Genomic DNA, 23,761 nt, shown 5'->3' with positions numbered 1-23,761 from the left:
AACAGAAATGCATCTGACGAATGTTTGATGATTCAAGTGTCAACAAGTGGGAAAAATTCGATTCAAGTATGGCAAGTGATCACATGTTTAAACTGATAAGGTAATTTCACTGTCAGCTTACAGTAATGTCAAAGCAGACACGAGCAAACTCACAGAGAATCAGGATCACTGTTGCATCCAATCCAGTCAGCATAGTGGGACCTTCAGGATCGATGGGTGAACAGGTAAAAGAAAAGATGAATGAATAAGTGAAAAAGTGCGAACATCAATGCGAGACATACATTATATCAGATCTAGAATCAGACCCAGGGTTGGTTACAATAACTATAAAGATATTTTTTTGTTCATTAGCTGGAAATAAAAATCCTTCTGAAAGTGATTCCGACCACTTCACTGTCCCTTTCATTTAATTCTCTTCATCCTTACGGTGTGTTCACACCAAGAGCAAATTGAACTATTTGTGTGTGTAAATAACATGCAAGGTCAATGCAAAGCATCTTCTGTGCAAAATGTGGACGGCATATTTGCTCAAAGAGCTTAGTGACTACTACTAAGGTTGGAAACGTCCGGATGTGCGAAGTAAAAATAGAGAAAAAAGTCAAATGGAGCGAATAACGCAATGCTTCGCGTATGGTGTGAACATATTTTAACAATCCTTCTATAATTTATTTTATAAGTGCATTGAAATGGGTCATTATTTCCTTGATACACAAGTTTAAACCAAGAATAAGTCATGTGACACAAATTGTTGCTCAAGTTGATTTGCACAAAGAACATTTTTTAACTCTTTCCCCATCAGCCTTTTTATACATTTTCACTAAGCTTTGATGGCTCACAGTACATTTTCTGTGATGAATATATGGACAAACAATATATCAAATGAACGAAAAGAGTCTCTGCTTTTAAACAAAATAAACCATATTCCTCTTCATTTGTTCTTTCTTTAATTAGATAACGAGCATTTTTGTCATAGACTCCACCCAGATTAGACTCAGAACAATCATTCAAAAAATATCAAATATATACGTTCTAGGTTCAGAGATTCTGTACTTTTTCCAAAGGTGGGTAACAGCATCAACTGCTGTAAAACAGTATAAACACAGATTGCCATAATAACTCGTCTTTGGCAGGGAACTCTTTTGGCTGGAGAGTTTAAGGTGATTTACTTAAGGCTTGCGCTTGTCATTGTACTATTTGCAGCTTCATTTAACGCCTAAAAAAAGCATTGCTGTGTCCCAATCCGTATACTTTCTGTCCTAAATAGTATTCGAAAGTAGAATTGGTATGTCCCAAATTGTAGTACGTTAAAAGATTATTCCAAAGATTCCAGGGAGTATATTACTTCCGGTAGAAATTTGAAGTGCAGAACGATGCACACTCAGCAGCAAATATTACCCACAATTCATAGTCTAGTGTCGCTCCACTGCATTAATAAATTACATAACTGATGAGTCACTAAATTAACAATTGTAAGTATACAGTAAACATTATATACTAAATGATGAATGAAGAAATACCTTAATGGAAAGAAGAGCTGCTTTTGATGTGTGTTAAAGTTAATGGCCACCATGTTGTCTAGGCAACAACGGCCACTTCCGTTCTGAGCTGATGGGGATCTGTGGCGCGTGTTAGTTTGCATTCGAATATTAGTAGATGAATGAGCAAAACCCCTTAAAGAAGCTTATTTTACACAGACAAACACTCTCCACTCTCTGTCAACTTTGACAGAACTTTTAGAGAAGATTAAAAGTTTGACAACTTTCTCTTTTATCCAGCTAACCATATCAGTGTTATTTTGAGCTGAAACGTAATCTGACGACCAAACTTTCGTTGTGGTAACGCAAACATTTCTGCATTCGTTGCCACAACGTTACCTGGACGTTGGACGTTGTCAGCAAGTTACCGCAATATTTTGTCAATCTACCAATCAGGACAGGATCACGGTTATCCGTGTATAATCTGATCATTTGATTATTCCATAAAAAAAGTTGATATTTAGTTCCCTTTCTGTCGGTCTCTCGACGTTGTGTCGAAGCCGACAGATGGGGTTCGCCCTTGAGAACCAATCGTCTTCTGACTATTTTGAAAAGGCCAATGAAATTGGCGAATGAAATCTGCATGCCGGTCACCGCCCCCGGATATCCGGGTATAACAGGGGAGCGTGCTCATTCATTCACCTTTGGTTTTTCGGAGCCTTTGCATCTGATGACATTCTTGGAATTGCCGAATTCCCCTGGGCATCCTGGCAGTTCCAAAGGTGTTTTTCTAAAAGAGCAATTTCCTCAGCGTGGCATGCCCGCTGATCTTCTGGGTGCAGTACACTCATCGAGGACGGGGACGGACACGGTGGTTGCCGCAGGTGTTCGGGGGTCCGACCAATGTGGCAGCCTCGTGGATTCGGGCGGATCGCTATTCAGACGTTGCGTCACGGTGGCTGTGTTCTGTCAAGATCCAGCCACACCTCGTTTGCTTCCCGTTCTGTGACCGCAGCGGATACGGCCCTGCCGTCAGCGACGGCGAGCAGCGAGGGTGATGTGGGGATTATCGTGAGCGTGACTTAGACTCAACGTCCAGGGCATGTAAGGTCTCGACATCTCTGGTGTTGAGTCTGGCAGTGCCGTGGGGCAAGCTGCCACCACTCTTACGCCATGGCCTTCCTGCAGGCCAGGGCGCTAAAGAGAGCCCCACGGGGTAAGACCGTCCCAAGTAGTGCCGCCGCCGTCTGGCCCTCCGGGGACCACGGTGGCAGCGCAGGCTGGGTCGGACGATGTCCACATCATTGGCCCGGAAAGACGCCTCAGACTCAATCTTGCGCAGGTGGGCGATGTCGAGAAAGGCCACTTTCCCGACTCCCCTCTCGCAAGGTCGGCTGATTGGTGGTGCTGTCAAGGACTGCTCCAGCAGCCTTTTGACAGTGTAGAAACAGACCGGCCTGCTGTGACCCGGCCGCCTTTCGGCCGTCGAGGTCTCGCACATGGTCTGCCCCCCAGCAGCCCCGGCCTTCTCCAGCGTCGATTCTGGTTCTGGTGCCCCCGCAGGTGGCCCCCCGGAGGAAGACGTCGAGAGAAGGACCACCTAGAGAGATTGAACCATCGGGCCCGACCCAGCCTTGGTCGCTGGATGGTCGGACTGGGGCGGTCCCTGCCACGTCCCAACACCGTCTGGGCCCCTCCGGGGGCCTAGTGCCCGCCTTCTCACAAGGAGAGCTCTCTGGGTCCCACTTGCAGCCGCTCTCACCCTCTGGAAGATGGTGTTCGGCAACTCGACGTTGCGTCGTGGCGGCACGCAACGGCGAGTATAAAGCAGCCCTCAGCACTCTCGCTTCGACGGTGCGTTGAGCTGCGCCATCGCCTTGCAGGTGATTTAGCGGAGCTGTCCCCCCCGGGTGGGACCAACACTGCTAGTCATTGAACCAACCCCTGCGGGTTGATGAAGCAGATCGTAGCCCCCCCCCCCGTGAGGTCCCTGGGTGCTTGGTTAGCATTTCAAACAATCACGGTGGCTGGGAGTACGGTCCGTCTCGGCATTCCATCCAGTTGGCCAGACCTCCGCTGGGCTTCGGGCATCCTCTTACCTCAGCAGAGGCAGGGATGTTCCCGTGCTCCAGGCCGGGGCTGCCACCCCTCTGGCGAAGGCGATCAAACCGTCCCCTCGGCCGAGATGTCCAGTGGCTTCTACAGCCGCACTTCATCATCCCCAAAACCAGGGGTCGCTGCATACCTTGAGCAGCACCTTGCAAGGGTGCCGTTCAGGAGGCGCAGAAGCGCGTCCTGGTGTCTGTCAGACGCCAGGAGTGGTTCATGACAACTGACCGCATACTCTCATGTCCAGTATCCCTCAGCACTGTCGAGGGGCTGGCATGTCATTAACGGGTCAGCCAGGAAAAAGAGCGGCTCTCCCTGGCACAGAGTTCCCCTTTTTCCTGGTAGGGAACTCAACACTGTCTCCATGACGGCGTGCTCGCTCGAGCACGCACAGTCAGTGCTGAGCTGCTTGAACTACCAGGCAGCTGCCAGCAGTCCCCTGAAATCAGTTTCAGAGGCTCCTGGGCATGGTGTCCTCGGGGGTGGCCTGTCCCCCTCGGGTTGACGCACATGGGACCGCTACAGCACTGACTACAGAGACGAGTTCCCTTGAGAGCGTGGCGCACTGGCAGTAGGCGTATCCTCATTACGCCTGCTGCCGTCGCATCCTAACCCTGGGCAGGTCTTGAGGCCGGTCGTGGTAACGACAGATGCCTCCCTACAGGGTGCGGTGTGCAACGGGCGCGCAGTGTCGGGTCGCTGGACGGGCCCCCGCCTGCGTTGGCATAACACTGCCTGAAGTTGCTAGCTGTCCTGCTTGCACTGATGAGGCTCCGGCCTCTCGTGCAGAGCCAGCATACTGGCCCGGACAGCACGAGCGGCGTAGCGTACTAAACCCCAGGGTGGCATTCGCTCGCTGCAGTCATCGCAACTCGCCCAAACGCCTCCTCCCGTGGAGACAACAGGTGGCAAAGCCCCTGCATGTCACACGCCCACCGGGTGTCCTGAACCAGACAGCCAAGTGCTCTCTCGTCAGTTGACACCTCGTGGGAAGTGATGACTCCACCCCTGCGGGCCGGCTTGGGTGTGGTTTGGGTGGGCACAGGGGGACCTGTTGCCTTCCTGAACACCACCCAGTACCGCTGGGCACTCCCTGGAAGGGGCCCCCCCCTCGACACGGAGGCCCTAGCGCACAGCTGGCCGCGGGACAAGCGGAAGTACGCCTTCCCCCCAGTGAGCCTCATTGCGCATCCTGTGCAAGGTCTGGGAAGGGAGTATCAAGTGCTGCTAGTTGCGCCTTACGGGCCCAACTACACTTTGTCCTCGGAGCTACTACTCCTGACGACAGCTCCCCCTGGCCAAATCCCCTGGCGAAGGGCCCTACTCGCAGGGGATGGGACGAGGAGTTCCTGGATGATCTACCCCCCACAGTGGTGGAGACTATCACTCAAGCAAGGGCCATGCCCACAAGGCTGGATGCCTTTAAGTGGCGCCCCTTCTCGTCCTGGTGCTCTTCTCGAGGAGAAGACCCGCGGAATTGCTCGCTCAGGAACGTGCTGTCCTATTGCAGGAGAGGCTGGGGAGTAAACTCCCCTTCCACATTGGAGCATGGGTACCCGCTGTCCCGGTTATCACGTACCAGTTGCTGGTAAGACCTGATTATTAGGTTCCTCTAGGGCGCGAGGGGCTAAGGCCTCGTCCGCGCCCCGCACCCTCTTGGGCCTTAAGGTGGACCTTTGGGTCCCCTTTTTTCGGGCTCTGCGGAGAGCCCCCTTCCTCGTTCTGCGTGGGGGGTTGGCTCTCCTGCTGGGGCTCGAGGCCTTCCAGAGGGTGAGGCACCTGCAAGCATTCCGTGTCCACCCATTGCAAAAATTCAGGCCCCGTGACTCTCACATGATCCTGAGACCCGGCCGACTTATGTGCCCAAAGTTCCCGCCGCTCCCCCTCGGGAACTAGGTGGTGAACTTACAGGCGCTCCCACATCGGGAGAAAGACCCAACCTGTACGTGGGGTGTCCAGTAAGCGCATTGCGCCTCTACTCGAACCACGCGGAGGGCTTCAAGGCCCTGAGCAGCTCTTTGTCTGTTATGGAGGTCAGCAACGGGAGTGCTGTCTCCGAGGAGAGTTGTCGCGCTGGATCGCACACGCCGTTACTACGGCGTGCCGATCCTAGCCCGTGCCCATTTGAGTGACGGTACACTCCGCTTGGGGTGTGGCCTCCTCATGGGCACCGGCTCAGTGCGCCTCTCTGGCAGACATCTGTAGAGTTGCGGGTTGGGCTACGCTATACCTCGCAGAGGCTTGATGGAGCCGTCGGAGATGGCCGAGGGCAGGGGCTACCCATCTTTGCTAAAGCTCTGGGACCCCCTGTCTACCTACTGGAAGGTTACAATTTTGCGAGAGCGCTTACGTCTGACTCGCCTAGGCTGGTCAACGTCGCTTCGCTGGAGATTGTGATGCGGCTAGTGCCGTGGCGTTTTCAATGGGAACCCCATCTGTTGGCTTCGACACAACGTTGAGACAGAAAGGGAACGTCTTGGTTACGTATGTAACCTCTGTTCCCTGATGGAGGGAACAAGACGTTGTGTCCTTCATGCCACGACAATAGCCGTCCGCTGCAGCGGTCGTGAGATGCTCTTAGGTTCCTCAGCACAAAAGGTGAATGAATGAGCACGCCGGCTCCCCTTTTATACCCGGCTATCCGGGGGCGGAGCCCAGCATGCAAATTTTTATTCGCCAATTTCATTGGCCTTTTCAAAATAGTCAGAAGACGATTGGTTCTCAAGGGCGAACCCCATCTGTCGGCTTCGATACAACGTCTTGTTCCCTCCATCAGGGAACAGAGGTTACATACGTAACCGAGACGTTTTTCTGTGTACACAATTTTTTTATAAACAATGTTTATCTTCTTATTTCAGCTTGAAACAGGACATCCAATAAATAAAAAAAAGCATAATGAAATAACTACACTAATTACTGTTATTTCATTTTTTACAGCTCTTCGCACATCTCGCGATCGATCAGTTATCATTTACTGTACAATGACTTCACTCGAGCTGTACATGTTTCATATTCATGAAATGTTTATAAATAATATGACATCACGAGATGTCGGAAAAGAGGCCCATGCTCTCTGGGGAACACTGCAACACATATGGTTCGTGAGGTACAGGTTCTGGCCTGTAACCTAAAAACAGCCTTAATGCAAGCAAAATCTGCATAATGGAAACTATATACCCTAGATAGGCACATGACTACAATCATTTGGCAGTTTACTAGGTTAATTTAGCTAAAACTGATGTGATGTAGTGCAAATGACTACAGTTTTTTGAATGACTCTATTGCAGGACTGTAGTTTTAGCCAGGGAACCTAATGTACCCAGATGGTTGAGGTTACGGGGGAGGGGCTGTTCGCATCACATAACTTCTGAATTACAACCGTGATTTATGGATTTACACCTTTGCAGCTGTGGCTACTTAACTGTTCACTTTAATGTCACATATTGAGAGCAATAAAGCTAACAAGCTTCGACTGTATGCTCTGGAAAGTGTTGTATGTGAACACGTCTCTTTTAGTGGAAGTGAACAGTACAAACGAAGCATATGCAAATGCAGCCATTTCCATTTCGAGCGTTGCAAGTTTGCATGCACTTGATCCCGGTTCATTGCGCATGCGCAGAGCTTGTGCGCGCAGAAGAACATGGGAAATTACCGAAAATTTAAAAACAGTCATATACGTTATTTCGTTTTGGTTTATTCAATTATTTATTGGATTTGCTGTTTCAAGACATGCCAGTTACGTTGACAGCTATAACATTTTGGTGGAGGAATACTGCACACAGTTAAAATATTGGACATAATTGACTGAGAAATTAATTTTCAGAAATGATTTGCATCAATGGCTTGATTTGAAATGATAGTTAATGAGGGTGAAAAGGCCCAGACATCTTTAATCACAGGAGTGTGTTGCTTTAAGTACTACTTTATCTCAACGTGTAGCATGTTAGTAATACAGTTGAATTCATAAGTAATGTCAATGTCATTTAGCAAAATATGTATTTTAAAATGTATATAGCTCTACTGTAAATGTATATTTAAATTTTTTCACACATTTGTCATTTCCATTTAGTTTACTTTAGATGTGCTGCGGTGGCAAACACATTTTCATATGGGGTCATAAAACATCATGTATATTATGCTTTTTCTAAATACATGAATAGTTTTGGCATGTATTACATGTAAAGAAGTGTCGCATACTTGTTGACGTCAACTACCTCCCCCCACACACATAAGATGAGCCTGTAATGTTATATTTTTCTGCAGAGCCCATTAGTATTACATATCCATAGTACACAAAAAGGTACAGAAAAGACCCCCCCCCCCCCCCCCCCCGAGTGTAAAGAACGTCATGCACATACACCAAAGATCATTTACCACTATGAACTAATCCAACTTGATTCAAGATAAAGCCACATTGCGGTGTTAGTAATAGCAATTTTAAAACATGAAAAGTCAATGACATTAGATTCCATGCGACTATAGAAAATGATCTTAGTGTACTCCTACATAAGCGTGAACAAGAATCTGCTAAAATACAAGAAGTTTTGAACTAGACCATGAGTTTATCACATAAGCTATGACACATTGCTTTTCATAAAAACATTTTTGAAAATAGACAAAACAGCTTCACGAGTCAAATTACATAATATCCTCCAGAGATAAAAGCATAGCTCTGAGTTATCATATGCATGTTATTGTATTATTCTCAACAGGGCAGCGGAGTTAGTTGAGCAAAACAATTTGTGACTTACGATTCTTTGCAGCATCAGATGTGAAGTTTCAGAAAAAGTGACGCGGGGTAATTTGCCGGGAATCTCAGAGTTGTAGACTCAGGCTTGTGTGCTCTTACCTGTAGCTGCCAGACATGGATTGTGCAGTAATAACTTTGAAAGTTGAAGCTTGTAAGGACACACCTGAGTTGTGCCTGTGTGTGTGCGTCAAAGACAAGAGAGAAAAGCCCCAGGGCTGTGTGGGAAAAAAGGGTTATGTTACATTGAAAGTTGATTTACACTTGTCATTTACAGAATACAGCACACTGGAATATGGAACGAGGGCTTATCAGACTTTTATTCAGCAGTTCATGACAGATTTTAGAAATATGTGTAATGGGCGTGTTTAAAGTAATGTGGAATTGGATTGAATGCTATTACTGGTTTAGAGATGGCTCAACCAATAATGAAAAACCTGTCATCATTTATTCACCCTCTTGTCATTTCAAACCTGAATGACTTTCTTTCTTCCGCAGAACACACAATAAGATATTTTAAAGAATGTTGGTAATCGGCACACATTCACTTGCATTGGATTTGTGTCCATACAATATAAGTGAATGGGTGCCAACGCTGTTCAGTTACCGACATTCTTCAAAATACATTTGGTGTTCTGCGGAAGAATCAAAGCGGAATCAAATACGGAAGAAGATCTCTTTAACAAGGACAAAGGAAGTGAAGGATTTTTTTAAATATTTGTTTTAATGAGGGTTAAAGGTGTAATGATCATCCTAAGGGCGAGTGAAAGTCAGCATGAGCCGTTTTCTCCCTACCCCGAGAGAACGCAGTCATAATAACCAAATTCTCTTGTGAATTGGACACTTTGAATTTTTCTTACTTGGCCAAACATACAAAAATAATTATTATTGTGTACCTTAAAAATATAAACATGGAGGTATTAATTTGGTCTTGGTAACTGCACACATGTGGGTACTGTAAAACATTGGATGAAGAAATTACATTTATTTGTCAGGGTGGAGCATGCATGACCAAAAGTTTTTAGTCACTGTTGCCAACGATATATAATTTAAAGGTCCAGTGTATGAAATGCAGCGGCAGGTAGAGGTGAGTTTGCGAATTGCAACCAACGTCTTAATCCACCCCTCCCTTTCGAAGCACTACGGTGGCTGAAAAAGGATAAGATGTGTCATGTTTTTGCTTCTTTGCCAAATGAGATAAAGTATTTATGAAACTCTCCGTGGAACAGTTTGTCCGTTTAGGGCTAATGTAGAAACAACACCATGAATTCCATGTATTCTTGTGTATATACACAGACATCGCTTAACCATTTAAAATGTTGTAGTCTATATCCTAATTGACATACTGAATATATTTTGCATATTTGAGTGGCTCAGGAGTTCAGATCAGACTGATAAACATTCAGCAGCTGGGCTACAAATCACAGAAATGCACTTTTCAGAGACAGATTTTATGATGTCAGAGTCAACAGCTGTGGTTAGCAACCACATACCACCCAAACCAACACATCTCTCGTCCTCTTGAGTCTTTCTTCGGCATCTGTAGACATTTATAGACCAAATGCAAAAGTATGAATCAAAGTCTTCACCCTGGAAACTTTGCAAGGTGTAACATAGCTTATAACATTCCTTAACAAACAAATATTGCTTGTTTATTTTTATAACACAACAAAGGGCATCTGCCCAAGGGGGAGGACCAGGGGGCGGGGGGCCTGCTACTGTCTCCGCTACCACCGCTGGCCGCCAGGAAGCGCGAGGTCTGGCACTCAGGACCACCACAAGGCACCGCGCAGGAGAGTACCCCGGCTGGTTGAGGACCGAGCGGCAGCATGTCAGGGAACCGGACTATAATAATTTTTAGCTTTCTCCCCTCTCTCACTTCCGAGGGGGGTATGTAGCGAGGTAGGCGGGACGAGAGCCGGGATGCGAGGCCAGTGCATGAGTGTTAACGAGCGTCAGCTGTACGGTCTCGTATCACGGAGGAGATTGTGGAGTATAAGAGGACTTTTAATTAAAAGTATTTTCCGTTCGCCGGTTCCCGCATCCTTCCTTCCCTTTTATTGAACCTTGTTACAAAGGTACTTAACAGATATGAAATCAATTGATGATTGAACAAAAATTTTGGCTAAAATAAGATTGTTCAAAACCATGCATGCAATGTCATTAATCTCAGAAGAATCTCAAAATCATAATCTCAAATAAAAAATTGTGTTCTTTTTTATTCACCCACATGGCGTTCAACATGTTTTAAGACCTACCGGCCTCTTCGGAACACAAATAAAGATATTTTAGGTGACAAATATAGAATATATCGATTAAAGTCCTTATTTTAGCCCAGGGAGAGTAACATCAGGCTTGACCCCTCCGGCCATTCCATCGTTGATTCCACCAAAGCCGATCCATTTTCAGGGCCTGGCACCCACTCTCTCACAAAAAGAGTTTCCTCTCTCTCTGGGTTTTCTCCCCTTCCCCACAGCACTCTCAGCATGATGGTATGTCAGACCAGTCCCCCAATTCCGCCCCGCCCCGGTACTTGGGCACTTGGCTAGAGTGCACCAGTCCGTTGTGGTGGCTAGAGAGAACGATCCGTCTCAGCCACGCGATCCAGTTCGCCAGACACCCGCCCAGGTTTCGGGCCATTCTCCACACCTCAGTCCGAAGGGAGAACGCTTCCGTACTAGAGGCCAAGGTCTGCATCCTTCTGGTGAATAGTGCAAAAGAGCCTCTAGATGAGATGTCTTCCGAGTTTTACAGCCTGGACTTCATTGTTCCCAAGAAAGGTGGGGGGGTTGCACCTCATTTTGGTCCTGCACTCCCTGAACAAGCACCTCCTCCTTCACCGTTCTGAATGCTGACGCAGAAGTGCATCCTGACTTCAGTTTGTCGCCTGGATTGGTTCTAGCAATTGAGAGTGATGACTCCATCCCCTCCTGAGACCCCGGCTAGGCTACGTGCCCAAGGTTCCCACCATTTCGGGGACCAGTTGGTAACCCTGGGGAGGAAGACCCAACCTCCACTGTGTTGTGTCCAGTATGCGCCCTACGCCTCTACTTGAATCGCACACAGAGCTTAACGAGCTCTGGGCAGCTCTTTATCTATTAATGGGGGACAGCACAAGGGGAGGGCTGTCTCCAAACAGAGATTGGCGCACTGGATCTTGGATACCATTACTTTGGCATACCGGTCCCAAGAACGCCAGGGCGCCTCTCTGACAGACATCTGTAGTGCTGCGTGTTGGACTACGCCCATTACCTTCGCAAGGTTTTACAATCTCAGAGTGGAACCAGTGTCAGTCCGTATTGAACACGCTACCAGCAGGTGAGACCGGTGACTTCTCCCCTCTTCGGTGAGTCAGTGCGCTTCTAGCCTCCCCACTTCCCCCGCAGGGTGAAGTATAGGCATTCCATCCATCACTAAGCATTGGCAATATTGGTAGTAGACCGGGCGGAATGGTCTGTTATACCAAGTCCGGTAGTGGTAGAGTCACCCCATTCCAGTGGACCCCTATACTTGGACTGTTGCCCCTTACGTAGTGACTGCCCTGCAGGGTCGTCCCTTATGTTTACTTTTCACTCTCGGTTCCCCTGTCGGTGAACCTGTGGGCTCTCTCCCGAAGTTGGGGTAGGATGTGGTCTCCGTAGCACACTCTTTCAGAAGAGAGAGCAGTGCTTCGCTGTGTTCTCTTATGGTACGGGGGCGGCTATCTCACTAAATAGAGTACAATAGAGTGTGTTTGTTAAGGATTGACAGTGTTATTAACGTTGATGTCTCTCGAATGCGTGTGGACCAGTGGTTTGTTTTTCCAGCAGATGATGCAGATGATGACGAATGATGCATTTTTAGTTTTCTTCCAATAGGATAGCGTCAACTCTGACAGGAGCTTTCGTCACCGTTATTTTCCGGAAAAACAAGTCTTTGGTTGACCCGCTTTCTCTTTGCATCCTCTTTGCTGTTCACCTTCATAACCTTGCACTTCCAGGCATTCAGTTTGAGTCCTACCCTTCCTGCATTTTCTTCCAGTCTTGTGGTCTCCATCTTTAGCAGGTCGAATGTCGATGACAGTAGGGCTATGTCCCCTTCGTCTATCACTGCTGTTGAGTACAATTGTCCTTCATTTATGTATTCTCCTAAACGTAAACATATGTATAGTTAGGGCTATAGAACACGATATACTATGTTTACTGCACGAAAATATTTACTCAAACCTATTATAACCTTTTGAGTATTTGTAGTAATAATATTTTATTAAGATAGATTAAGAGAGAAGAAAATATGTATTAGCAGGAATTTTGTTCGTCACCCGAGATAGCAGCATTGCATTCCATCAGATAAGGGGTTGACTGGTGCAGGCCAAGCTAAAGGGAAGGCAGCACCGGAGAGTCCGAAGTAAAAATGAAAAGAAATGGTCGAAAATTTGACCATATCTCACCCATTCTCCGATCCCTCCACTGGCTCCCTGTGCACTATCGCACTGATTTTAAAATTATTTTATTTGTTTTTAAATGTTTGCATGGCCTGGCCCCTCAATACTTATCTGATCTGCTCGTGCCATACATTCCGGGTCGATCGCTCCGGTCGGCTGACCAGGCACTGCTGGTTGTCCCTAAGACCAAACGCAAAACCAGAGGTGCCCGCGCGTTTGCAGTGGCAGCTCCAAGACTTTGGAATGAGCTGCCTTTACAAATCAGGCTGGCTGAGTCTTTTCCTGTTTTTAAATCTTGTTTAAAAACTCATTTATTTTCATTGCCGTTTAACTCAGTTTGAGGGTTGACTTTTTTCAGCTTTGTAATATTGTTGCATCTATTTTATTATCTATTGTTTTTATTCTTGTTGTGCTTTTGTTGTATGTTGTTATTTATTTAGAGACTGTGTTCAGCACTTTGGTCGACAGTGTTGTTTTTAAAGTGCTTTATAAATAAAGGTGGATTGGAAGGTGGATTGGACATGTGCTAGCTAGACGGATTGTTGAAAGCTGTGTTCGCGTCTTTTGGTTTACTATAGCATGACAATGTAAATTCTGTTATCAAAAGCACGTCACAAGACACATCCTGAGTGCTGAGAAAGAGATACGGCTGTGACGTACGGTTATATGTACATGCATAACCAGTGATATGCACACAGGGTAGAGGTGCAGAAAAGTATTAGTGGTGGTGGATTTTCTTTTTTAAATAGAAAAGAGTTTGATCAGATCAGATATTTACTGCATTTTAAAAGCCACAAAAGCCACTGTAACTTATTATAATAATGTGTCTTATGACAATTCGCAAATGGTTTGCCATTTGTTTCAATATGAAAGTGTTTATAAAACATGGTGAAAGGAAATGCATGTTTACAATAGTTTATCAAATTTCAGTTTGGAATAAATAAAAAATATTTAATTTAATGTGCGAATAATATGAACTAACAAGGATTCAATGGCTCCATACTATTCGTGATGCCATCACCTACACTGAACACGACAAGAGAAAACACATCGCCACCATGGAAGTCGTCTATGCACAAACTTATGTTCATATCGTAGTTTTAGTTTGTGTGCTGTATCTTGTGAAATGCTAGCAGTTGCATTGCACAGAATCTCTGTGCAAAGGCAATGTGTGGAGCCCCTCCAAACTATACCATGTAAATTGTTATATTTATAATACAGCACTGATTCAAATTTCTGTATGAATTGTGACATACTTTCCTGTAGCTCAGAGGTCAGACCATGGTGCTAGCAATGCCAAGGTCATGGGCTTGACTCAGAAACAAATGAATATGTATAATATAATGCAATGTAAGTCACTTTGGATAAAAGCATCTGCCAAATGCGTAAATGTACATAATCTCAATAGATCACCTCATTATCCCCTTAAACATTCATTGAGAGTTTAACTACACTGTAAAATATTACCGTAAAAATACGGCCAATTTTAACGGCAAAATACTGTTCTTTTAAAAAAACGGTTTAATAATGTTAATTTACAGCCATTGATCTGTAAATTAATTACTCGCTAGTAAAATTAGAACATTCAACCGTAAATCTGTTTACGGAATTTAACTGCAAAGAGCTGTATAGCAAACAAAGGCAATCAGAGTTAATCTTTATTTAGTCTGGATTTACATTTAAACAGAGTAATTCAAAACATTACTGTGATAATTTACACAATCCTTTATTACAAAGTAAAATAAGTTTGCACAGTAAGAAATATACAAGTTGTAGAATTTAACTTTGCCCTCAGTTAAAACAATTTCCCCATGGACAAATAATTAAAGGGATAACATAATTAAATCCCCTATTTAAAGGGTTTTTTCAGGGGTGAAACAAAATGACCCCATGTTTTACTCAACCTTAAAGTATCGATGATCTTCAGACAAATACAGTCGATGATATAGAAATAAAGTTTGGAAGAGAAAGGCTAACGGGTATAACTCAGAATGTATTCATAAAAAATACACCCTTTAACAGAGACATCACAGCCAGCGGTGATTTTAAGAAAGACTTGCCGAGGTGAGGCTGCGTTGGGCGGGGTGCATAAGTGAAATCGACTCACTTGTCCGAAACAGTTGGAGCAAATTTTTTAATAGACGCTATCTTTATTAAACGACAGCAGATCTGAACTTTATACACATACATTCTCGTCTAAACAACTCTCAAAACTACATTTTGTTACACAAAACAGTCATATTTTGAAGCTCTTGGCTCGATGACAACAGTAACGTTACTTGCGCAACTAACGTTAGCTAATTTACGGATGACGTTTTTACAAGTCAACGAGAACACGAGTACGCCAGGAGACGGCCATATCTTCCAAGACACTGTCAAGGTAAGTGTTTTTATTTGTATTTATCTATTATTTTATTATATTGCGCTTCGAAACTTATATATTTTGACTGAGCTGCGTGGCGCGAATTACCTAGACTGACACACAAACCAGAGAGTTCTCAAATGGCCACCACTGACGAGCATCAGAAGCGGTGCGGAAGGGGGAAACTGTTAGATAATTCAACGACACTCCTTGACTAAAAGTTGTAGTAGAAACGTTACAGATTCAATCTCAAATTGAAGCTATTTACAAGGTAGTCGATCATGGAAACTAAACCAGTCTAGTTGCTCTCCCCTCCCCCGCCGCTCGGGTTCTTACTCCGCAGCAGCACAAGAGTCAGTGGCGGACCTGCTGAATGAATTCTAGTCAGTGTGACACCTCGCGGTTTTCGTAGCTGCATACATTTCATTTCAAGTCTCGTCTGAAGAAACTCATGGGATTCAAGTTTGATTATTAAATGAGTTTTGTGTCTCCACACACACCTTCTGTTGCAAATACGGTACAGTAGACTGGTGGTTTGCTTCGTTAAATTGGCGATAAGCGCATGCAGTACAACGTCGATATATAACATAATAATTTACTTAATAACTTCAAATAAAGTAAAAAATACAGTTTTGTGTGTGTTAGCGCAATAAATTACATGTGTGGTATGCTTTTGTACGTTAGCTAGACCAAGAAGACTTGGTAAATTGCCGTAAAGTGACTGTTACCTGAGGTAACGTTAAATCCCTCCAGATATAAATGAATGAAATTCAGACTTGTGCTGTTTCGTGGTGTTAAAGATAAGCAATGTTTTTTTGCAAGCTTTGTGGACACATATGTATTACTACACCTGCATTTCTGAGACATATGCATGTTTCTCATGTCAGGTTTAATTGTGCCTGTTTGCAATAAGTAACTCACTGTTATCCGATCTGTGTCAGTGACCTTATTTGAATTAACATCTAATGTTTTTTTTGTGTCAAGTCAGGTGTAAACTCTGAAGGACCTTTTATAAGCACCTTAAATCACACATTAGAGACGGGAGGAATGAAGACTGTTCTGTCCCAGACGGATAACACAGAGATGGCCCACCTGCTTATCAATCTTCAACGGTCCCGTTTTCAGGAACATGAAGATGGACTTGTTTTATGCATTTTCTTTCCACTAGTAATTTATTAAAATTTCTGTATTGAAGTAATTTTTTGATGTTTTTCCACGTATTGTGTTTTCTCTACAGATTACTGCATCTTCATCTGATGTTGAGAAGACACTCATTCTACCTGCCAGTCCTCGTCTGATTATGCTCGGTTAGTGTCACCGGTAACCGGTTGTTCAAATGAAGCAATCTCAAAGGCAGTTCATTGAAATTATAATGTAAATGTTTTTTTTTTTTCATTTTAGACATTGGAGGGCAGGCAAATGTTGTAAGATGGATGCTTAGTCTAGAGGGCCGTATTATATTTGAGTGTACATCTTCCATCTGCAGTATCAGGAGGAGGCTTGTTGCACTTAAGAATTTCTTCAAAGGTACGACCTCTAAGAGTTTTCCATCCTTTCACTGTTTAGTGTATATAAATTCTTCAATCAGAATGATTAACAAATGGTTATTGTATTCTGTGAATTCCTATTTGTTGAACCTAGACGCTTAATTGGAATTAAACCAGAACGAGTCTCCAATACCTGCAGAGGAAAGGTCTCCAAGAAGACCGGCAAGGTGGTGAGTAAAAATATTCATCAGTTAATCCAAAGGTTGCCTCTCTACTGAATTGCATTCTGTTATAAAAGCAGGCCGTTTTATTAAGTAATGTACTCTGTGTTGCTGAACACACCGCGTTTTTATAATTTTGAGCTCCATTGTCTTTCTCATGGATCAGCATAGTCGTGGCTGTTACACGAAAATTCACAAGTTACACGAGCAGAGCATCATCATGCAACAAGTCTGCGTTATTTTTGGGGCAACTTGTTTGACGTGACCATCGACACACAGTGCACATTTCATTCATTTTAAACACCGTGGCGAGACTGTAGCTTTCCAAGAGTAGGGTTAGAGATACCTTCTATAGATACTCTGCTTAAAGTTTTTTTTCCTATCTTTCAGACTACCAGCATGTGAAGTTGGTCACAGATGGTGGAAAGTTCTTTGCCCATTCAAGGTTTAATAATACAATGTTTTCTATTGTTTAAGAAGTTTAGATAATATGTCTATAGACTGTTCTTTTTGCACAGTATCTGTTTATGGAGAAATAATAATAAATTTTTATCTGTTTAAATATGTCTATAGACTGGGTTCTTTATGCACAACATATCTGTTTGGTAATTTTATGGTTCCTCTTCTCATCTTTGCCAGTCTGTTGTTTAATTTATTTAAATAAAAAGCATTCATTCAGAAACTCTGCTGCTAGTATTTTACTGAAAATATGCTATTTAATAAAACTGTAAAATGATGGTTCGCAGCTGGAAACCATATTGCCAGTACTTTACCGTTAATTTACAGAAAGCCGTAAATGAGTGAAACCGTAAAATAACGGTCCGCAGCTGGAAACCCTGCTGCCAGTATTTTACCGTCAAATTACGGCAGAATTTTTTACAGTGTATATTTTATTTGAATTGTGTTTCATTAATAAAGGCAATGTGCAGTGAAGTTCAAAACATTACACATTTAACTATTGAACAGTTAACAATCTAGTACTAGAACTGCATAAATGGTAGTAATAATACCACTTCATGACTGTTACTGAGATTGACAAATTCATATTTCACATATCAAGTCTATATACAGGAATGTCAAGAAAAAAAGACTCCCCATCTTTTAAAATTGTATTAAAAATAAAAGGCCTAAATACACTAGCACATCTTTTTAAAGCAGCATAGGTAGGTTTTTAAACATGGTAGCTGTTTTGTGCTGGTCATGTGCTGGTTTTTACTGGTCATGTGCTGGTTTATGCTGGTCCTAAAATGGTTAGCATTTATTTAAATTGTTAACTTTAGCATGTTATTATTTAATTAAATGTTTGTGTATTATTAGGAATAAAATAAATATGTCAAAATAATACAACTGCTGTGTTGTTAAACTGGCCTTTATTTATAGAGCTACAATGCTGACTTGGCCAAACATGCACTTAAATACATAAATTACATAGAAAATACTTTTAAATAGTGTTTATTTCCTGCTTCATCCAATGTGAATGTTTGAACTGTGATATTAAATTCATTATTGTAATGTCACTTAGCCCTGGATGTATGCTTCGTGTGTTAATAGTGATGTTATATGCAATAACAAAAAAGTAAATAACGAAGTAAACAATATGTTGTGGTGTTTTGAGAGGGGCAGAATGCAGAAGTCAGATCTAAGACCGAGCTATCTTAAAATTATATTTACTTTACCCTCTTGTTGTGTCGCGGGAAACACTCGTTCTTAAGGTTTTCTTAAGTTTCTGTGGCTGTTGTGACTGCATTTTACAGCCATTTATTTCGAGAAACTTTACTTTCAAGCATTAACAGAAATTTCCTCTAACATGGTAACAAATACAAAACGGAAGTGCGGAGCATCATACAGGAAGTCACTCGGTGTAATGGCGCCCTCCGTGGAGACGTCAAGAAAAAGTTGGAAATTGACTGTGAGCGGAAATTAGAAAACCCGGAGCGGAATAAACGGATCTCTAGCGGAGTGATAACAGAAACAGAGAGTCCATTCCACTTGCATTTACACATCGTGTAGTTCACCGTTGCATGTGTGCCGTGCTCGGGCTGACAGAAACATTTGAGGAGAACAGGGAAGTTGCACAGACGCACAATTGTAATTTAATAATACATATAATTTCAGGAACTTCAAGGACCCTCAGAAGGCAGGGCCATGTGTACTCAGACACCATTTCCCCCCACTTGCGACGCCCCTGAATGCTAGTAAGAAACGCGTTCAGTAACAGTCTATTACGACAGTTGGATCGCTATCCTCGCAAAGTTTTATACTATTTGATATGTATGTAAAGTTCTGCTTCTCTATTTATATCATGGTTTTATTTTGCTACGTGAAAATGCACATCAAAATAATAAACAGTTCAAATTTGTTTTCTATGAATTGTTTTATAGTTGTGCGCTTGGTAATAAATTTAGTTTGTGCCAAATAGTCAAGTTTTCTTTTATTCAAATTTAGGCTTTTTCTAGACGCTTACATGCGAAATAAAGGAAAATTTGTTTAAACCTACTTTTAAACGTATAATTTTGTTTTCGAATATTGGGTAATTGACTATAAATAAAATAATGTTCTATGCTCGCATTACTTGCATAAATATCTCCCTTAAATAAATTATTAAATGAGCGGGAAAAGAGAGAAGTCGCAGGCTGCAGTACGGGGCGGTGCTAAACATGGGGGAGGAGCTAGATGTGGAGCGCCGCCCTCAACACAACCCATTGGTTAGCAGGCGGGGTTATCTTTAAGCGCGGCCTTCATGTGTTGCTCTGCCCATAACTCTTTACATTGGTTACAAGGAAATTACGTTGAAACCAGGAACTGAGGTTAAAACATTGTATCCTTTGCGAAAACTAACATAACTTATTATTATTTACCTAACATAGCTTCAATGTTCCTTGTCCATAAAAAAACAAGCAGACACAATTACTGAATTACATCATTCACTTTATTTCAATTACAACAAATTATTAAAATGTATATGAATATAAAAACAGAAAACATAAGCATATATAACCAACATAAAATGACAACGATGAACAATTAACATATTTACACACACGTAAATGTAATGTTTCTACACATGAAATTACTGGCAAATAAAACATCTGTCTGGGTCCTCTTTTCTGCCATAAAAACCACGCAGGACACCACGTTTGCCATTGCCAACAAATCCACAGCAGGATTTGCCTAAAATTCGGCATTTGCTGCATTCCTTTAACAATTTCTCATACTCCCCTTTGGTTAACACGGTTTTATGCATGTTATCAATGAGAAACAAGGAAAACCGGATCAGCAAACAGAAATAAGTGGGCTACAGAATGTGGATCAGAATTTTGTCAGATTTGTTAACAAGTTATGTTTCATTACAGTGATTTTATTTTTTTTATCTGGAATGGAGAGTCAATCAGATACGTTTCTTTTAAATAAAAACAAATTGTATCCATTAATAACATGTATTTCCGAATGCTATGTATAAAAAACATTGACTCAACATCACAAGTTAATGATGTGGCATTTAGAGGGTTTTGCATCTGAACTCAATTGTTTATCAATGACAATAAAGTTCATTATACATGGGGATTAAACATTATGAAAAAAAACGCCCAAATACAGACCGTGTACTGACCGTGATGCTAGATATAGCGGAAATGACACATACTGAAGAATCGACGTCATTACTTGTGTTTAACCAATAAGGCGAGGTTAGGACGAGACGACACATAGACCCGCCCTTAACATTACCCCACCCATTGACCAATGAGACGCGTAGGGAGCGGAGCAAAACCTTTATCTCCACCCCCATATTTAGCACCGCCCCGTACTGCAGCCAGGTGTACTTGGGAAAAGAAACGAAGTCCCGCTCATTTAATAATGTCGTTTTTCGTTCGGGAGGCGATAGGTGCATGTGTGTAAATCCCGAGGGGAACTCAGGGGACACTTCACCCCTATCCGAGTGTGTCCCCCAAAACATTTTTTTATAAATCTCACTGTCTATTGTGAAAAATACATATTGATGTTTACCTAAAAACATCGTGTAAACAGAAAAAATACAAACGCAATAAACGCGTTTTAAGTTTAGAAACTGTTGAGATTCCCCTCCCCTGCCTAACAGTGGTTTGGCCCACTGCCAGCTTTCACCATTCATCTTTCCCTTTCTGTCGGTCTCTCGACGTTGTGTCGAAGCCGACAGATGGGGTTCGCCCTTGAGAACCAGTCATCTCTGACTATTTTGAAAAGGCCAATGAAATTTGGCGAATGAAATTTGCATGCCGGGCCCCGCCCCCGGAAATCCGGGTATAAAAGGGGAGCCGGCGTGCTCATTCATTCACCTTTTGTTCTTCGGAGCCTATGCATCGTTTGACGACAGCTGAATTCTTGACGTGGTGCAGCGGATTGTCCCTTCCGAGCGATCATCCCCCCGGCGTTTCAGCAGTTCCAGCAGTTCCAGAGGTGTTTTCTGAAAGAGGTATTTTTCTGAAAGAGCAAATTTCTCAGTGTGGCATGTCCCGCTGTTCTCGTGGTTGCGGTTCCCTCATTGAGGAGGGGGACGGACACGATGCTTGCGTCAGGTGTTTGGGGGTCCAACACGCTGAGGCAGCATTCGTGGAGTCATCCTGCCCGCACTGCGGGCAGATGGCGATACAGACGTTGCGGTCACGGGTGGCTGCGCTCTTTCGAGAGCCAGCCACCACCTCGTCTGCTTCCCGCTCTGCGACCGCGGTGGCCACGGCCCCGCCGTCAGCAGCGGCGAGCAGCTTGGGTGGCATGGGGATTTCCGTGAGCGTAAATCCGTCAGCCGATGGCTCGCGGACCGTTCACGCCCCGATTCGCTCGTCTGGCCGTTCCCAGGAAGGCGGTTCCACACCGTCTTACTCCTCCGTCACGCAGTCGGTCTCGATGCGTGACGACGATGAGATGTCCCTCGCAGCATCGGAGGGCGACCTTCTGGCATCCGACCCTGACGATTCCTTCGAGCCGTCTCCGTCAGGAGATAGAGTTCAGGAAAAGGCAGACGTCGAGATGTCGGCCATGCTCTATCGGGCCGCCGCGAGCATCGGGCTGCAGTGCACCGCACCGCCCACGCCCCAGCGCTCGCCCCCTGTACCTTTTTCCCCCGAGGTGCATGAGGAGCTCAGCAAGACCTGGAGCGCCCCCTTTTCGGCTCGTTCCCGTCATGCTGACTCTGTCGCCCTCTCTTCCCTCGATGGCGGGGCAGCTAGAGGCTACGTTGATGTCCCCCAGGCTGAACGTGCAGTCGCGGTGCACCTGTGCCCGCAGACGGCGGCCACCTGGAGGTCTCGACCTAGACTCCCGTCTAAGCCGTGTAGGGTTTCGGCATCGCTGGTGTCGAAATCCTATAACGCTGCTGGACAAGCTGCCTCAGCTCTTCATGCCATGGCCATCCTGCAGGTCCACCAGGCCAAGGCACTGAAAGAGCTCCACGAGGGTAAGACCGACCCGAAGATTATGCAGGAGCTCCGCGCTGCCACCGACCTTGCCCTCCAGGCAACGAAGGTGACAGCGCGAGCTTTGGGGACCAGGTGGTGACCTTGCAGGCGCTCCCCACTGGGGAGGAAGACCCAACCCCGTCCGTGTTGTGTCCAGTACAACACGGTTCTTCCCTGCCGGTAAGACCATGCTGTTTCTCCACTGTATTCCCCCCGAGGGTGGGAAGTGGTCTCCGTAGCGCACCTCCCCCTTGAGGGAATAGCGCTTACCCAGTGGTCCTATGGCCGGACGGCTCTCGCCATTGGGGCCGTCTGAGTTGACAGAGGGCAGGGGCTACCCATCTTTTCTTGGAAGCTCTGGGTCCCCCTGTCTATCTACTGGAAGGTTACAATCTCGCGAGAGCGCTACGTCGGACTCGCCTAGGCTGGCCAACGTCGCTTCGCTGGAGATTGTGAAGCGGCTATTGCCGTGGCGTTTTCCATAGGTACCCCATCTGTCGGCTTCGACACAACGTCGAGAGACCGACAGAAAGGGAACGTCTCGGTTACGTATGTAACCTCTGTTCCCTGATGGAGGGAACAAGACGTTGTGTCCTTCTTGCCACGACAATAGCCGTCCGCTGCAGCAGTCACGAGATGCTTTTAGGCTCCTCAGCACAAAAGGTGAATGAATGAGCACGCCGGCTCCCCTTTTATACCCGGATTTCCGGGGGCGGGGCCCGGCATGCAAATTTCATTCGCCAAATTTCATTGGCCTTTTCAAAATAGTCAGAGATGACTGGTTCTCAAGGGCGAACCCCATCTGTCGGCTTCGACACAACGTCTTGTTCCCTCCATCAGGGAACAGAGGTTACATACGTAACCGAGACGTTCTCCAAGTGCTGCTCGCTGCAGACCAAATGGGCGGATGTTAGACGTCCAGCGAGGAGGAGATACAGATCCAGAGAGGAGGAGCTAGATGAAAGCTTCACCTCTGTGGATATCGAAGCGCCGCACATTTTCGATCATGAAAGCTCTACGTCAGATCGTACTTAAGTAATCCTTGATACACATTAGATTGCCTGACCTGTGAATTGATCTCAATCGCTTAAACTTGGAAACTGCGTTGTCCTTGCGTGTGTGATAAGTAAATAAACAAAATGAACCTATTAGCTTGTCTCATCCCGTTTCATCCTTTTAAATGTACACAGGGTAGATGGGAATCTAATGTATAAGGAATATCATTTTGGATGGATTCATAACTAATTGATTAAGAAGACATGGATCAAGTCCAGTAGTCTGAAACCAGCCACATCACACTAAAGAACAATAAAAACAAGAAGTGTGCTCTAAGACTACCATTGCAGGAATATTTATTAGTAGACAGGGATTGTTACTTCATTTACAATTTATTAGTCACATACATCACTGCCATTATATGTTACTGTATTTATTATCGTTAATAGCAAACTTCAGTCGAGTGATAGATCTGGTGTCAGGACTCTGGTCTAATCCTCGCTCTGTCT

General features: G+C 44.5%; 1 protein-coding gene and 1 long non-coding RNA gene across 3 annotated transcripts in view; both read left to right on the top strand.

Moving 5' to 3' along the window:
• LOC306890760 (histone H3.2) overlaps positions 1-23,761 on the top strand; it is a gene marked incomplete at its 3' end in the record, with an annotated part of 109,148 nt that overhangs the window by 69,071 nt on the left and 16,316 nt on the right. The window lies entirely within an intron of this gene.
• Positions 14,788-17,386, top strand: LOC306890205. 2 transcript variants are annotated; one of them, XR_013786261.1, is made up of 5 exons: positions 14,788-15,134; positions 16,105-16,423; positions 16,518-16,643; positions 16,758-16,833; positions 17,215-17,386. It is a non-coding gene; the product is annotated as an uncharacterized lncRNA (long non-coding RNA). The 2 variants fall into 2 exon arrangements; XR_013786262.1 differs by having other exon boundaries at positions 16,101-16,423.

Source organism: Barbatula barbatula (assembly GCF_947034865.1).
Source record: "Barbatula barbatula genome assembly, chromosome: 25".
In the NCBI taxonomy this organism is placed as follows: Eukaryota; Metazoa; Chordata; class Actinopteri; order Cypriniformes; family Nemacheilidae; genus Barbatula; species Barbatula barbatula.
This window is presented reverse-complemented; position numbering and strand designations above follow the sequence as displayed.